General features: G+C 36.6%; 1 long non-coding RNA gene across 3 annotated transcripts in view; it reads right to left on the minus strand.

The window, feature by feature from the left end:
* The window catches only part of LOC114486952 (uncharacterized), a 33,259-nt gene extending 22,460 nt beyond the window's left edge, over window positions 1-10,799 (minus strand). For all 3 annotated transcript variants that reach the window (XR_003681433.2, XR_008618348.1, XR_003681431.2), the window contains exon 1: window positions 10,561-10,799. This is a non-coding gene — a long non-coding RNA (uncharacterized lncRNA). The remainder of the gene's footprint in view (window positions 1-10,560) is intronic.
* Window positions 10,800-16,959: the final 6,160 nt, after the last annotated feature.

Raw genomic sequence — 16,959 nt, forward strand, 5'->3', positions numbered from 1 at the left:
GACCAACAGAGAATAGCTCCTATGAGGCAGAGCAGCGAAGAACGTTTCAGAGTTTGCTCTGTGTTAGGAGGGTGGAAAGGAAGGAGGACGAGAAGGAGGAATAATGAGATGAAGAACAGAAGGCACAATTTGGATATATTGCATAGCAACCATGACCATAACCATGGCAAGCTATAATTTTTCAAGTGATCAAACAAAACCAAAAATGTGATGTATTAAATAATCATTAATGATCATTAAGATCATTAATAATCATTATTAATGATAATCATTGACAATGTCAATCCATAAAAAACTAAGAAAAATCAAAATGGAGGCTGTTAAATACCTACTAAGTTCCATATACAAAAGACTCATTAATTGTGAAGAGCATCACTATAGAATGAGACTAGTGAGAAAGGTAAAGTTTAAGCATTTGGTGGAATTTATTTAGTTTCACTGCTTCTTTTTTTTTTAATCTCTCTTTTTTAACATCTTTATTGGAGTATAATTGCTTTACAATGTTATATTAGTTTCTGCTGTATAACAAAATGAATCAGTTATATGTATACATATATCCCCATATCTCCTCCCTCTTGCGTCTCCCTCCCACCTTCCCTATCCCACCCCTCTAGGTGGTCACAAAGCACCGCGCATCCCCATATCTCCTCCCTCTTGCGTCTCCCTCCCACCTTCCCTATCCCACCCCTCTAGATGGTCACAAAACACAGAGCTGATCTCCCTGTGTGATGCAGCTGCTTCCCACTAGCTATCTATTTTACGTTTGGTAGTTTATATATGTCAATGCTACTCTCTCACTTCATCCCAGCTTACCCTTCCCCCTCCCTTCACTGCTTCTTTTTTTGTGGGGTGATGTGTTGAGAGAGGAAGAGTTATAGAGAGTTACAGGGAGAAGGAAGAGGAATTCTAAGATAATTTATACCCAATAAATTATTCTTTAGAACAGAATTCTTCCAGAAATATGTTTTCCAACAAGATCAATTTCATTAGTCTATTCATGTAGATGGAATCCTTGGTTTAGAGTCAAACTAGGGTAAGTTATACTAAAAGCACTACTCAATTTTAAAATAGGAGATTTATGTCCATGAAGGTGTGAATCACTCTTTTCCAGTTAATATCTCACGCTCCTGCCCTTTCTATTTGAGTAAAGAATACATCTGTCAATTGCAAACATTTATTCACCTATTGGCTGAACAAAAAAGCCAACTGAAAATGAGCTTAGGAAAAACATGAGCCTGGTCTTATCACATTAACAAGCGATTTTAAAAATTGTTTTAACCTCGTAGTACGTGGTTAGTCATCGCCATGTGCACCACTAACTCAAACTAGATACTTGTTCTTTTGCCAAATAATGTCACTTTAAATGTGTGCAAATATCAATATCACAGTGAAATTTAGGACCTCGATTCTGACAAGGTGTGACCACATGCATGGTAATGAAATTTCATCTGTTCCCTTAAAATTTCTCCTCTAAAGATGCTTTATTTTAGGAGAAATGGAACCCATTTAAGTTTAAAATATCCATTCAAGACAGCTATGAAAAAATAAACTCTACCAAAAAAAATCCTAGCTCTAAGTATATATGGATTTGTTATTCACTGTAATTTCACTGGCAATGTTTTCTAAGGGACTAAAATTTTTAATGCATTATGTATGAGAAAGCGAAGTTTCACTGTGTTGTATATTAAGTTAAACCCTTTAAAATAAATACTAGACAGTGAAATTCATCACAGTATGCCTCCATTTAACATTTTCCTGCAGCTAGCGTTCATTTTTTAAAGAGCTGGCTAAGGACCCAAAGAGGATCATGTAACACTGAAAAAACCCCAGATCCCTGGAAAACATTATAGAGACATTCCAGTGTACTTAATTTTAAAAACTTATATTTGTCAAATTGTTAGCCATCTATTAGACTGTGCAGTCTGTGAATATACCACCATTTAAAAGTGTTGATAATACGTCTTATTGGCCTTCCCACTAGTCAAGAGTTCCCAGTAAAATATTTTCCTACCACATAAGCCACCAGTCATCAACCATGTCAAACAACATTTTCAATTTGGATAATGAAATTCTAAGTTGACTGTACTCAATAAATAACCAAAAGATATATAATGTTAACCATATAATATTTTAGGTATATTTAAATCAAGCTATATAACATACAAGAATTTCAGGCAAAACATTTATATTGATTTCTCATATGCAAAATCTAGTACCTACTATGTTTTACAAATATATACTTTTTAACCCAGCCTTATCCAGAATGGATTTTAATTGCACTCATGTATTTAAAGACTAGGAATAGAAATCAGCCTTAAAATTATCAAATAAATTAACTTACGCTCTGTTCTCTTTGATAGATAAAGTATACATAATATAAAATTTACCATTTTAATCATTTTAAGTGTATACAGTTCAGTGACATTAAGTACATTTACACTGCTGTGCAACCATCACCACCGTCCATCTCCAAAACCATTTTTTTTTTTTTTTTTTTTTTTTTGCGGTACGCGGCCCTCTCACTGTTGTGGCCTCTCCCGTCGCGGAGCCTCACTGTTGTGGCCTCTCCCGTTGCGGAGCACAGGCTCCGGACGCGCAGGCTCAGCGGCCATGGCTCACGGGCCCAGCCGCTCGGCGGCATGCGGGGTCTTCCCGGACCGGGGCACGAACCCGTCCGTGTCCCCTGCATCGGCAGGAGGACTCTCAACCACTACGCCACCAGAGAAGCCCTCCAAAACCATATTTATCTTCCTAAACTGAAACTCTGGACCCATTAAAAAATGACTGCTCATTATCCACTCCTGCCGGTACCAGAAAGTGCATTCTACTTCCTGTCTCAATAAATTTGACTAATCTAGATACCTCATATAAGTGGAATGACACAAAATTTGTCCTTTGGTAGCTGGTTTATTTCACTGAGCATGATATCTTCAGGGTTCATCCATGTTGTAGCTCGTGTCAGAATTTTCTTCCTTTTTAAGGAGGAATAAGGTCCCATTGTATGCATATACACATTTGCTTATTCATTTATCCATCAATGGACCCTTGAGTTGCCTCTACCTTTGGGCTATTGTAAATAATGCTGCTATGAACATGGGTGTACAAATATCTATTAAAGCTCGTGCTTTCAATTCTTTCGGAAATATACTTGGAACTGAAATTTCTGGGTTCTTTACAATATATTTTTAATAAGTTCTCAAATCTACCCATGGGCTTATTTCATGTTTTAAAGATGGTTGTTGCTGTTTGAGGGACGCAGTATCACCATATCCACCCCCTAGAGTCTTCAGGGTCAACACATTTCCTTTCCATGTCTCCTTGCCCTGGAAGAGTTGATAAGATTTCTTACAAAACAATGAAAAGAAATTTCTTAAGATAGTTGACTATTCTTGACCTATTTATAAATTCTAAACATTCATTTTGCTTAAGGAGACTTAAGATCTAGTGTTTGAAGACTTAAAGCTGGAAGAAATTTGAAAAAATTCCAAAACGTGTTCACTCCCAGCTTTGGTGTAGAGCCTCATCCTGATTCAGTGGAACTCTCTTCTACTGCAGATCTCTGAAGACAAAATTTTAAAGCCTTCCTCATCAGTCTCTTCTGTTCAAGTTGCTCTCAAGAGTAGACTCTACATACCTAAATGGCATCTAACTTTGCTGTCACTCTTCCTACTCTGCTCCTTCCCCAGCCCCTTTATTCACTCCTTTGCATTCTGAACTCCACATCCCTCCCAAAATACACACACTGATACTTGGAAATTTGGCATCATGTTGTCTCTTGTTGGAAGTCCTTCCTGAGCTGCCAGGATAATTACAATTTCTTTGTCTGAAAAATTAAAGGAAATATTTCCTTCTTCCATTGGTTCATTATGAGAACTTAATATAAAAACATATGCTTATGCACCATTGAAGGCACATGGTAAGTTCTCTGTAAATACTGGTTGTTGTTACCAATGAAAACAAACTAATAGGGGATGGAAAACAGTTGCTTTAAATCTTTATATTAAAGTTTTCTACGTGTAAAATAAATTATTATTTTACCATTTAGGTAAACCTTATTTTCAATTTTCTTTTCTAATGAATTCACTTTCTTAGTTTTCACTCATCCTAAGCTCTCTTCCTTAAATCGTCACAGAATTATCCTCATCTACTTCAGCTGTACAGCCCTAAGGTCAGATATGATTTCCAAGTCTGAAAATGAAAAATGTCAAATATAATTAATTGGAGATGGGAAAGGAGAGATGTTAATTTATATTAATTAACTCTTTTCCATTTTTATGGTGCTTGTTGTCTGGTAACCTGGTGATATTGTCCTTGTTAGCCTTTTTTGAGGGTCACAGACCCCCTTGCAAATATGATGAAAAGTTTGGGTTGTCTCTCGCCTCCCAAAAAATGCACACTCACAATTTTACATTAAAATTTGGGAGATGTATGGATTCCCTTGAATGTTCCAGGAGAGTCCATAGATCCCAGATTAACACTGAGTATTGTGTAATATGAACGTAGTAAATCTCGGATTGTTCTATTTTCCTCTGAAATACACTTCAGGTTTTTGGCCCCAATATTTTTATCCCATTCTACTACTTCCTGTATTCACTTCCTTACTGTTTTCCAACGGTTAGACCAAGGCTGATTTAACCAAATGCTCTAGACACTGCAGAGAAACGGAGGGAACAGGAAGGAGATTATATGCCTATGTATAGGACGAGTCATTATCTCTCTTTCCTCACACTTGTACAACCAGCATTGGGAAACTCCTCGTTAGGCACAAAGATAGTACATTAAAAAAATGTTAAATTCCTTAGTGTATCTGAAAATTCTAAAACATAGGAAAATGAAAGTTTCCAAATTCACATAATAGCTTAGAAAATTAACTTCAATCCAGTTTCCTCCTCAAAAAAATGTTTAAACTGCAGAAAACTTTGAGCTAAACTTTTGTGAGGTATTCAAATATATAGATTGGGTAACAATCTAATTAAGGTAGGCTAAATTTGATTTATCCAAGGACTTTTACACCAGTGAATGAGAAACCTTTCTAGTCTGTATTATTCATATATATATATATACATAATATATATACATATATATGTTTATAGGTAATCTGCTTCATTTGAAATAAAAAACTAATACCATTGAGAAGAGAGGAAACGTACAAGATACTTCCCCCACAAGATGAACAAGGCAATTTAATTCAGAATCAAACACATTGGTTACAAAAAAGCCCTAACAATTTCATCCTAAGGTGCTTTAATTTTAACCTTGTTCTATATTAATTGCAACTTTAACATTGATTTTACCGTAATTGACCTTTTATCATTACGTTTGATTGGCTGTGCCTTATTCTCCGATACTCAGGAAGTCCTCAATGAAGTGCTTGCAAATGGTCAAGCATCCTTATTTTTCTACTTGCGTAGATTCAGTAGTTGCAAGTCTGCTGTGCTGGGTATCGGCAGCAGCCAGTCAGATGCACCAATACCCCTGAGTAATAGACATTTAGAGTTGTTGGGGACTCAAGGTATCACTGAGTAGGATCTTGACAATAAGAATGAGAATGTAAGGAGATTGCTTCCAGTCAAGTTGCGGAATAACTGATGAACAGAGGGGAAGAAAGAAAGAGAGTAATTGAACTGCAAATGGTGAGAGATCATCTAATTTCACCTGCTTATTCTATAAATGAAAACATGAAGTAACTGATTACTCTTAGATTAGGACTGGGGACATGGTTTACAGGGAAAATTAGTCATTTGAGACTCAAGAAACCTGAATTCCAGACTTAATGCCATTAATATTGGGCAAGATAGTTTTTCTGTGTCTCAGTTGCCACAAATGTTAAATGAGAGGATTGGGTTAGAATTCCATGATGCTAATCTTTAATGAGGCTGTTTTAATTCCCAGGCTAATACTATTTCTTCTGAACATTGAATTCTAAATATGAGCATAGTAAATGGTGGTCTTTACCATCAGGTTAACCTCAGGAAGTCCTGGTTACAGTAATAATTATAATTATTACTCAATTCATGTTAACTATCATGGGAAAGATAATGTGATGTGTCCTTTAAAATATATTAGATAAGTTATACTTTTTAAAGTTATTAAGCAAATTATTTTTTTATTTTTAACAATAGACACAATTATTTATTTTTAGAAATATATTAAGCCCTTACTGAGTATCGCCCACATTTCCTGGTCCTGAAGTACAGCAGTAAACAGTATAAAAGAGGACCCTCTCCTCAAGGATAGACAATTGAGAATGTTTAAATAAAAAAATAAAGATAATCTCAGAGTGTGATAATTTCTTTTAAAGAAATAAAACAGTGATTTTTATAGAGAATATTGGGTGATGTGACTGTGGCTTGTGAAGACGTTGCTGTAGATTGGACGGTCACTTACAAAAGGGAGAAACCTGGGCTAAAGCATGCATCATGAGAACAAATCAGTTATGCTGAGAGGCACAGAGATAGGAAGATGCAAAAGTCATACAGAAGGAATGAGCTTGCCCTTCAAGGAACAGAAGGGAGGTCAGTGTGTCTAGATATGGGACAGGCAAGGGCCAGCTTGGAGAACAAGTTAAGAGTTTCCACTGAAATATTATACTTCTATAGCAAGTAAGAGCTTTTAAACATTGATATAAATGTATTCAAGGGGAATTTTTGCTTCAAATCCAAACTGACTCTAGATACTTCTGCTTTCTACAGGGTGTGAGTGTGGGGTGAGTGGCATGAACTTCTGTTGTGAGTGTGTGTCTGTCTCTGTGTGTGTGTGTGTGTGTGTGTGTGTGTGTGTGTGTTGGGGGCAGGAATATTTCTTAAGGGTGGAGTAAAACTTTTCTGTACTCCTCACTTCCCCTTGTAGAGACTGGTGAAGGACATAGAAAGGGCAATACCTAGAGCAGATGTTTAGAAGAAGACTTAGTGAGTCTTTACATGTGCCCTGGAAACTCAGAGCTGATTTGGAGGTTGGTTAGAGAGAATAGGAATTATCTTACAAAGGAGAAGAGGGTGTTCAGTCCATGTGATATATGACTTGGGTCAACATACTTTTAAGTAGAGAAATCACCAGTATGAAGAATTGTGTGTGTTAACTGCCTTAGTCTTGCCAAGCTTTCAGTAAAGTCAGCTACACTGAAAGATAACTTTTTGTGAGCAGATTTGCATTATTTTTTTGAAGGAATGAAGGAAAAGGGCTGAGTTCCATGTCTGAATTGATGCAGAGCAGAAAGGATGGAACTGATATGGAGTGAGACTCAGAATCCTGTGAAATCTGGAACTTGAGGCCAGAAGAGACCATGAAAATATATGTCCCCCAGGAATGCACAGAAATCTTAGGAAGACAATTGGGGTGGGCTGGAGCTGGCATGTAAGTTATAATTACTTATTTGTGCATTCATTTTCAGTATCACATCACTGTGAGAAAAAAATAATTGGAGGAGGGAGAGAGAGAGACTGACTTCTTTCTTAGAAACTGTAAGCGTTCACGATGCCAAAACATCCAATTAGTGAGAAAAAAAAGCCAAGTTAGTGTTTAATATGAAGTCAAAATAGTTGCTTGATTGGATAAGTTTTTCACTTTCCAACCCCTTGCTATGGCATAACATAGACACAGTTCAAAAATAAACATTTAAGAGTAGAACTACGTTTACTTTATTACAAATTCTGAGAAATGCATAAGCATGTTCTTAGTTTTATCAGCAAGAATCCATGTGAATGACTTGTCCCATTTGCTCTGGGATTCTGGAGTTTTAAGTGGGCCAAAGTTTTGAAGTGTTGAAAGATATTATAAAGGACTTACAAGTATTCAGCTGGTCAGACTGTTCAATTAACTGAACATTTATAAACCTCAAAATTTTGACAGAGCATGATTCATGTAGGAATGACCCTTAGACAACAGAAGGCTTTATTGTAGGTAAGCTTGAGAGAAAGCATACAAGGCAATGTGATTTGAAGGAAATACAAATGGAACGTAGAGAGAAAGTAAAACTGAATTTAGAAGCACGGACTGCACTCTTAAAAAAGGAAATTGTTGAAAAATTTAGCTGATATATTTTTAATAATAGGATGTTTTAAAAACATGTTTACTTAAGAATATTCAAGACATTCATTTATGGGACATGCCATAAAAAATACAACATAACTAATACCTAGTTAAAATCTAGGCAACCCACACTAACTCATATTACAAATCTAAATTAAGTATTTGTAAAACAAAGTAACAGGGTTGGGGGAGTAAGAAGTAAAATGTCAGCTAAAAATCCTAAATCCATAGCATTTTAGCTTCTCTTTTTTTCCATATAACCTATGGGCTGCTTATATTCTGAAGAGTATTTTGAAGAAGTATTAATTCAAAGGTATAGCTTAGAATAATATTTTTACCACTAAAATTTATCAAATTTTAATTAAGAGGGTTTTATTAGCTTTCTAAAGGAGAAACAAAAGATGATGCCTTCATCTAAATAAAAATATTACTTTCGGGTGTGTGCAGTTTTTTTAAAAACTTGAAGTTAATACTACGTAGAAATTCACTTTGGAGAAAGAAACATCAGATTCTAAAGTATGCTTAATACAAGTCCATAGAACAAATGCAAAATTTTCTTCTCATTTAGAGCCTATTATGTACATATTATACTGGTGCAACTCTTTTTTTTTTCTTTTCTTTCCTTTCCTTTTCTTCCTTTCTTCCTTCCTTCCTCTCTTCCTCCCCCTCCCTTCCTTTCTCTCTCTCTCTCCCTCCCTCTCTCTTTCTTCCTAGAAGCACAAATCTGCTCATATTACCAGGAAAAAAAAAATTCATGGAACAAGAGGCAAGTAAACAATTTCTCCCAGAGGAAAAAGAAAACAACAACGACAATTGAAAAAAAAAAAAAAAAAAAAAGCTTATATTATAACTACTTCTCTCCAAGGAGGAACAGCACATATGCACACACACGATACCAAGGATCATGTCAGCCTCACGACATCCTGTGCGGTATAAAGAACAGGTACTGGTACCCTTACTCCTTGAAATGTTTCTAGGAGAGTGGCTCTCCCATGCCTGAGAGGAGGGCAGCCAGGGAGTAACTTTCCTCTTCTCCCAATCCCGCAGCCCTGAGAAAGAGAACCTGAACCACCCGGCGCGTGGGGGTCAGTTCTCAGCGTGTCCAGCGCCCAGTGTGAGACGTGGCACTTGGCCCGCCATTGGGGGCCCCAGCTCCTTGGGGACTCTGATCAGGGAGAGGAACGGGGCGCTCCCCTGCACACCTGCATCCTCCTGGACGCTTAGATGAGCTGCCCATCTGTGGTTCAGGGGCTCCAGGAGCAGTCCAGGTGGGTGATTAGATTTTTACACACTTACTGCTCCCATTTTATAGATGGACAGCCAGAATGAGGAAGCAGCACAAGGACCTCTGACTATACCAAGTTAGCAACAGGTGAAAACAGGACACAGTCCTTTAAATTCAGAACTCATTACTTCCTCACAACTGCTGCTTACTTGTTAAAGGCATAGTAAAGTAGTATTCCTGCTTATCAACTTTTCTAAAATAAAAATGAAAAAAATTAGCAATGACAAACCAGTAAGGAAACAAAAAGGAAGTAGTTTAGACTTTTTTCCCCTCTTTACTTATTTAGTCATTTCCCCCTGAACACTATTAAGCAAGAAGCAATTTTTATAGACTAGAATACTAATTCTTGACGAATTGTTTATACAAACTATGAATGTACACTTTAATATTCTTGTGCTTATTTGGCCCTCATTACAACTCTGTAGAGTAGATTATTATTATTAATTATCCTCATTTTATAGATAACATGAAGTTCAAAGAAAAGAATTGATCAAAAATCAAACTGCTGAACAGACTACAGTTAATATTTAAATACAGAACTTCTGGCTCTAAATTACATTGCATTTCCTTTAATCATGCACCTATAACTCTAAGAAGCTACGTAAGTGTTTTTCTAAAACATAATTTATTGTAAAACCTGTTATTGACTAAATAGGGACACATACTAAAGATACAAGTCTTGAGTAATTTTCAGATACCTTATAAAAATGTATCAGTGCACTGAAGATCATTGTTTACACATACAAAATACTATTTTTCAATGTTCGTAATTTGAGTGACCCAATAAATCAGAAAAAGATCATACTTCAACATCTTAGACATTCACTATTAATTTCTTAACCCTTTTCTTTATACATTTTTTTTTCTTTTTATGGTTTGAAGAATGAGAATACCTGTCAAGAAATTTAGCTGTTACAAGAAAAACTAAATTAAAAGAAGAAAAGAAATCAGGAGCAAAAGAGAAAGAGAAATCTAACAATAGTACTAGGTGGTTTTTTTTTTAATCATGTTGATTTAGTAAAGGAAAATAATGAAATACTGTGCTCTATGGGTGCAAATATCATTCGTATGATATATGCCATTTATAAATATTATTTGTACAAGAATGAGCTAAAATTGGCATTGGCTAAAAATGTTTAGATTAAAAACAGAAACAAACGTAACATACATTATTACTGATCGAAGATATAATTAAAGTGCAGAACACAATTAATTAGCAAGCGCGAAATATTTCACAAATTACTTACAAGGACAAGTTAAGCCCTGTGGAGGCTTCTGCTGTCTGCTTCTCTGTGAGATATTTGTTGGCACTGTATAGATTTTTTTGCCCTTCTGCTAAATGCTCCATGACTTTCTTAGTAAGACTGAATGTAAGTTATTCTTATCAAATATCAGAACTGTCATAATTATCATTTTTAGGATCATTCAAATTAATTACACCTTCAAGCAGTGACACAGACTAAAATAGCAAGAGCTGCTGGTGATCTAAAACTACTCACAGTGTGTCCCAGCCAGTACTTGGCCAGGAGCACATGTCACTTAAAAAAAGCACATAACCCTTTAGACCCAACAGTCAATTAAGGCCTTGGTAGAAATGTCAACCATAAGAATGAAAAGGCCTTTCAATTATTTACATACAATTTTCCTCTAATTAGTGGGACTTGATTTTAATTTTTTTCCCCTTCTTTTCTCAAACAGGACCATATGGGATCAAGTTTAGAGGGCATCTGCTTTGTTAAAGAAAGAGAGAAAATGAGAAAATCAGAGCAAGTGAGAAAGAGAGAGACACAGGTAGTTTTTCTTGTCAGTCATACCCTAGGATTCTTACAGAGATGGGGTGAGTAAATGCCTGTCAGCTTAGCAGTCTTTAAAAGTTTGTAAAGAACTTTGCTAGGGGCTGTGCTGATGGTGTAAAACAATAAGACACTTTCAGGAGGGTCTGGCAAACAAAGTATAAGCATAATCATAAGCATAATCTGGTGTTGCAAGCTACTGATGCCTGGGTGGAATAAGAAGTGAGGTCCTCTATCTACCTTTATTTGATTGTTGTGTTGCTTGCCAACTAACTATAATAGGACTTTTTAAAATGTTGATTTAAGTATACCATAGTCAAAAGAATATCCTTATCTTACATTGTAAAGCAATTTCGAAAGGATTTTGAAATATTTGAATAGAATTGACTGTGAAAAAGATAAGTACTATCTAATCTCTAATATCAGTCTGTAGTTGGAGTATCTTTGGGACATGGTTTGGGAAAACTTTTGTAAGAATGAATGCATTTCATTTTTATTCCATTAAAAATGACAATAATCATATAATAAAATTTCATTTTGCTGAAATTCTAGTTTTACTTCTAGATTTGAGAAAATCAGCCTCTCGAGGAAAGCACATTAAGTGTCTTTCTAGCTGCATTAACTCCCTAATATAACTTTTAAAAGTGTTTTAGGTCATCAAGTTATGAAAAGAGGCTTGGACTCATTTATACATTTAAAAGTTTAATTAAAAAATACATTAACTGTTAGAGCTTGATTTCCTTGTGTTTATTCATTTAAAAATGTTAACTTGGAATCTGCACATGGGGATTTCCAAATGAGGTAGCAAGCATATGATATTTCTCCAGCAGTTTTTACACCACGCTAACAATAAGAAAGAGTTGTCACTCTAAAAGAAAACATTAAGAATTCTAAAAGAAAACACTAAGCATTCACAGTTTTGTTTCCATTTATCCTGACATTATTATATAAAACAAGCTATCTAAACTTTCTTAAAATCCAAACATGTGATAACAAGAGCCCAACAGTGCCTTCAGTCTTCCACATGTGGCTCTAATTCAAGTAAGAAGCAACTTCACAAGCCAAATACAGGTAACTATCCCAAGAAATCCCCCTGAATTTCCTGTATCATGATATGAAGATAGACCCAGACCAAATCAGAAAACCCAAACCCAAGACCAAAATACCCAGGTAAAGTCAAAACTTACATGGAACAGCTTCTGCTAAGATTCTGTTTTCATGGGATAGAACAAAGAATTCCATTAATTTGGTTGTCTGGGCAGGAAAGCAGACTCTCAAGAACCAAGTATGTTCATAGTTTGTAAGGAATGATAATGACTTTCTCTTCCTACTTTCTCACATCCTTAGGTTGAGCCACTATGAAGAAGTGTAAAAATACTGTAGAAGAAACAACTCAATCTGAAAGTGGGCAGAGAGGGTCTTTAACTTGAAAACTTATATCCCAGGAGATTCACAGTGTTTTTCAATACAATAGGCTCCAGTGCCACCCCCAAGCTTATGTAACCTCACAAGGGGCCACAGCTTCCAATAGACATTGTGAAGAACAGGTCTACTGGTTCAGACAGCCTCTTCTCTCAAGTTTCAAGAAGAGTTGCTCACATGCTTTCTGTTTCCTTTCTTCCATCAGCCACTTCTAGGTCAAAGAGATTTTTCCCCAGTCCTAAAGCTGTCAACTAAATAATTCTCGACTCCTCTATTCCTACCATATAAGTGAAATCAAGTGATCACAGTGTCATTCAATGCTAGAGCCTTGGGCAACTGTCATTTTACAAGGGTTGTAGAATGGCTTCCTTTTAACTAGCCTCTATGATTTATTACATATTCCTCTAATTTAAGTCCATGCTATATACCAGAAAGACTTTGCTAAAATGAAACATTTCCTATTTTCAATTTCCTTTTCTATTTTAAATCTTCTTGGTTCTTCATTACTTATATCAGTGATTCCAAATACAGTATACATGCCAAAAAAATCATAAAATACCCTTTTCCTCAACATACTATACTTGCTTTTTCTAAAACAACTCTTGAAGAAAGTCTACTAGAGTGGGAATCTTTCTCCCAAACCACTTCAACCCATTTTTGCAGGGAAAGATGGAGCTGAAAAATTGCCAACCAGTATGAGAAGAGCCAGATTTGGAGGAGAAGGACAAAAGAGGTAAAAGAAAAGAAGAACCATGGAAATGGGGAAGAAGGGAGAAGGCAAGATTTCTCTTCCAATTCCAAGGAGATGGCCTTGCAGGTGCCCAATACCCATGAGTGAGAGGGATAAGGCAGAATGGTCCCTTACAGGGCTGGCTTCCTGGGCATGTAATCTGTGCAGCTGCACAGGGTCCCACACTCAGAAGAGCCTCATACTTGGTTTAATATTCTGCTGTCACCATCTTGAAATTCTTCATAATTTTATTTTTGAACTTGTGTTTTACAAGTGAAATCTAATGAAGACAATTGAGCACTCGAGAGCAGAGAGATGCTCAGTATGTGTGTCCACTGTTCCTTGCCACCCTGAGAGCACAGAATTTGTGTGGACTCACAATGTGTGGGAGTTCATTGAGACTCAAGTGAGTACAAGCTAAACGTGTTATGTCTAGACCTTAGTGGGCAGGGGTGCTGACAGCCCCAAGAGGCCATGCTTTCCCTTAGAACAAGAACATGCTTTGAATGCAGAAAGAAAGCAATGATGTTCTAAGAAACTCAATGACCAGAGAACCCTCTCATATCTTTTCTTACTAATGTTACTTCCCTGAATTAACCAACCACTTTTGCTAGAAATGATGACATAGAAGCAAAGGGAAAAATGGGGCAATGCATAGGTCTTTTTCCTTTTAGTCTTTCCTTAAGCCAAAGGTCAAGACCATTGGTAAGCCTAAATGTCCATTGACAGATGACTGGATAAAGAAGATGTGGTGTATATATACAATGGAATATTACTCAGCCATAAAAAAGAATGAAATAATCCCATTTGTAACAACATGAATGAACCTAGAGATTACACTAAGTGAAATAAGTCAAACAGAGAAAGACAAATATCATATGATATCACTTACTGTGGAATCTAAAAAAATATTGATACAAATGAACTTATTTACAAAACAGAAATAGACTCACAGACATAGAAAACAAACTTATGGTTACCAAAGTGGAAAGCAGGGGGAGGGATACATCTGGAATTTCAGATTAACAGACACAGACTACTATATGTCAATCAGATAAACAACAAGGATGTACTGTATAGCACAGGGAACTATATTCAATATCTTGTAATAACCTATAATGGAAAAGGATATGAAAAAGAATATATATATATATGTATAGCTGAGTCACTTTGCTGTACACCTGAAACATTGTAAATCAACTATACATCAATAAAAAAATAAAAATTAAAAGAGAGAATGTGTGCATCTTTGGACAAATAAAATAAAAACAGTTGTGTTTTGTGTAGTGCTTTCACATATATTCTTACCAAAAATGCATGTATGAGCTATGAAATATGAATTATATAATTTTGGTGATTACACATACGAGTCAAATGCTCTTATATTTGCATCTAAAAATGTACTGTACCATATAAAAATGAATGGCAACATCATATTAATAATTAAAATTATTAATTTTTCTTTACTTAAAACATTACTTAAAGCAAATTTTAAAAACACCATAGCAAGTTGAAGAAACAAAAAAAGCTTTCTGTTTTAAGACACACATATTTAGCACATTTTCTTGCTTTTTGAACAAGCACCCACCCCATTTTCACTTTGCACTGGGCCCGACAAATTCTGTATATGGCCCTGCCACTTCGTTACCTCCAATTCCCATTTTGGATTCCATAGTTGCAATGAGTTTATTACTCAGGCTTTAAGTAAAGGCTACTTGATAGATCCTCTTTACCTTGTGGCTTGAGCAATTAGTTCTAGGACCAGTTGAGGTATGAACTACATACTCCCTTTCTTCCACAACTGTGATATAGTCAGAATCATGGCTGGTGGGGAGCCAAAAGAGTGGTTCAACTCCTGAGAAAAATTCTCCTAATTTGTCATCTTTTCAACAATTTTTAAAGGTAATATATTCTCATAACAGCTGTTAGGACCCTGGGAAAAAGTTGCCTGAGGACCCCCTGTGAAACACTCAATTGAAATATCAAAGTTCAGAATATGAGGTATACAGAAGCCAGGCTGGGCTTCCTTTCTGTACAGACAGTTTCTTGAGTACAGAGATGCCAGCACTCACCTCAGTGGCCAGCACAGAGTAGACTCACTGAAGCCCACTTGAGAAAGAAATGTCGAGACTTCCTTCCCTCGGTCCCATAATTTGCAGCAGATGTAACTGAAAATCCTGCCTTCCTTACTTAGTTATCTTTTACTTTTTTTCCTGATGGCAAAAATAGAGGAAAAGTAGGTAAAACAACAGAGTTATGCAGATATAATAACAAGAGGGAAAAAACTATTCTCTCCTTTTAAATTTGGGACCTTTTGCCTTGCTAAGAACCCGGAATGATTGGCAGGCAGGGGCTTGAGCAGAATTGCTCTGCCAGCTTAAAGAGAAGGGAGAGGAAGGGAAAGGAGAGGAGAGGAGAGGGGAGGAGAGAGGAAGGGAGGAGAGAGGAAGGAGACTGACCTGCAACCATAGGGAAGGGGAAAGGGGTCACCTTCCCAGCAGTTCAATAGACAGTGACATTGCAGAAATGTCTAAAGGAGATATTTCAAAAAGGTGGTTGCTGGTTTTATGATGAAATTCTCTCTTAGCTTCACCTGAACCTGAGATCTACTTTCTTGTTAATGTTTTGATGGAGGTGGATATGCATATGTGAGGAAGGCTGGGGTAAAGACTGCAATGGGGGGAGGGGGAAGGGGAAACTTTGGATGGAAACTCCTAGAAGAGAATTAGGGAACAGCTGACACCAGTTTGAGTTATACAGATTTTAAAAGATTGTCTTTAGCATTTAAGAGGTTAGGAAAATTAGCTAATTTTCCATTTGATGTTCTCTGTCTTCCTGATAACTTTTGGCTCTTCAACTTGACTTCTTTCTGGGCACAGAATCCATTTCCCTCATTCCTTGGTCCCTCTCCAAAGGAAAGAACTAACTCCGGTGTCTCCAGTTTTACCCTCTAGCATTTTGTCCAGCAAGTGGACTCCTTGGAAAGATGATAAAAGAGAAGTGTCAGTGGGGATATGTGGCCAAGGCAGAGAACATTTTTGTTATAAGGGGAAAGCCTGTTTCCCAGGCCACCCTCAATGACCTATTTGCTCAGCTCTAAGTATAGAACCCCAGGGCTTTCCTCACACCTGACCCTGACACTGCCAGCTCTGGGAGACTGAGCCTCTACTCTAACCTAACTTAAACTCTACGTGTAATAAACAGTATGCCTCAGCCATTCTTTCAACATATTAGCATTTTTTCTTAAAACATGATGCTAATAATATATTGTTAGAGTAAAATATTTGCTGCTCCCTATAAGTTCCTAGGTTTAAACTTCAATTTCCATTATGATTCATAAGTAGGGGAAAAAGATTTTCTGGGGCTGCCTCTGTGTTTTGGACCTTGGCATAGAGTGTCTCAGCTCTGAGAAACTTATTTTCTGGACTGAGCAGCCAGGAGTGGTCACTTGCCTCGTGGAGATGAATCACTTTTGGCTCCAAATGGAAAGCATAGCTAATCACTCACAATCCTAGTCTTATGTTGATTCATGGTACAGTGGCCTTCAAGCCCCAGAGACCTCACCTGTCCCTGTGGCCTGAAGAAACCATTTGTGGTTTTGATCACGTGTGGTTCTCCTCTGCGTCCAGTTTTCCCTTTCTGGTCAATCCATCACATTTGGACAAAGTCGGCTTTCTACAACACAAATTATATAGTGTTAT

This window comes from Physeter macrocephalus, chromosome 10 (assembly GCF_002837175.3).
Source record: "Physeter macrocephalus isolate SW-GA chromosome 10, ASM283717v5, whole genome shotgun sequence".
NCBI classification, from domain to species: Eukaryota; Metazoa; Chordata; class Mammalia; order Artiodactyla; family Physeteridae; genus Physeter; species Physeter macrocephalus.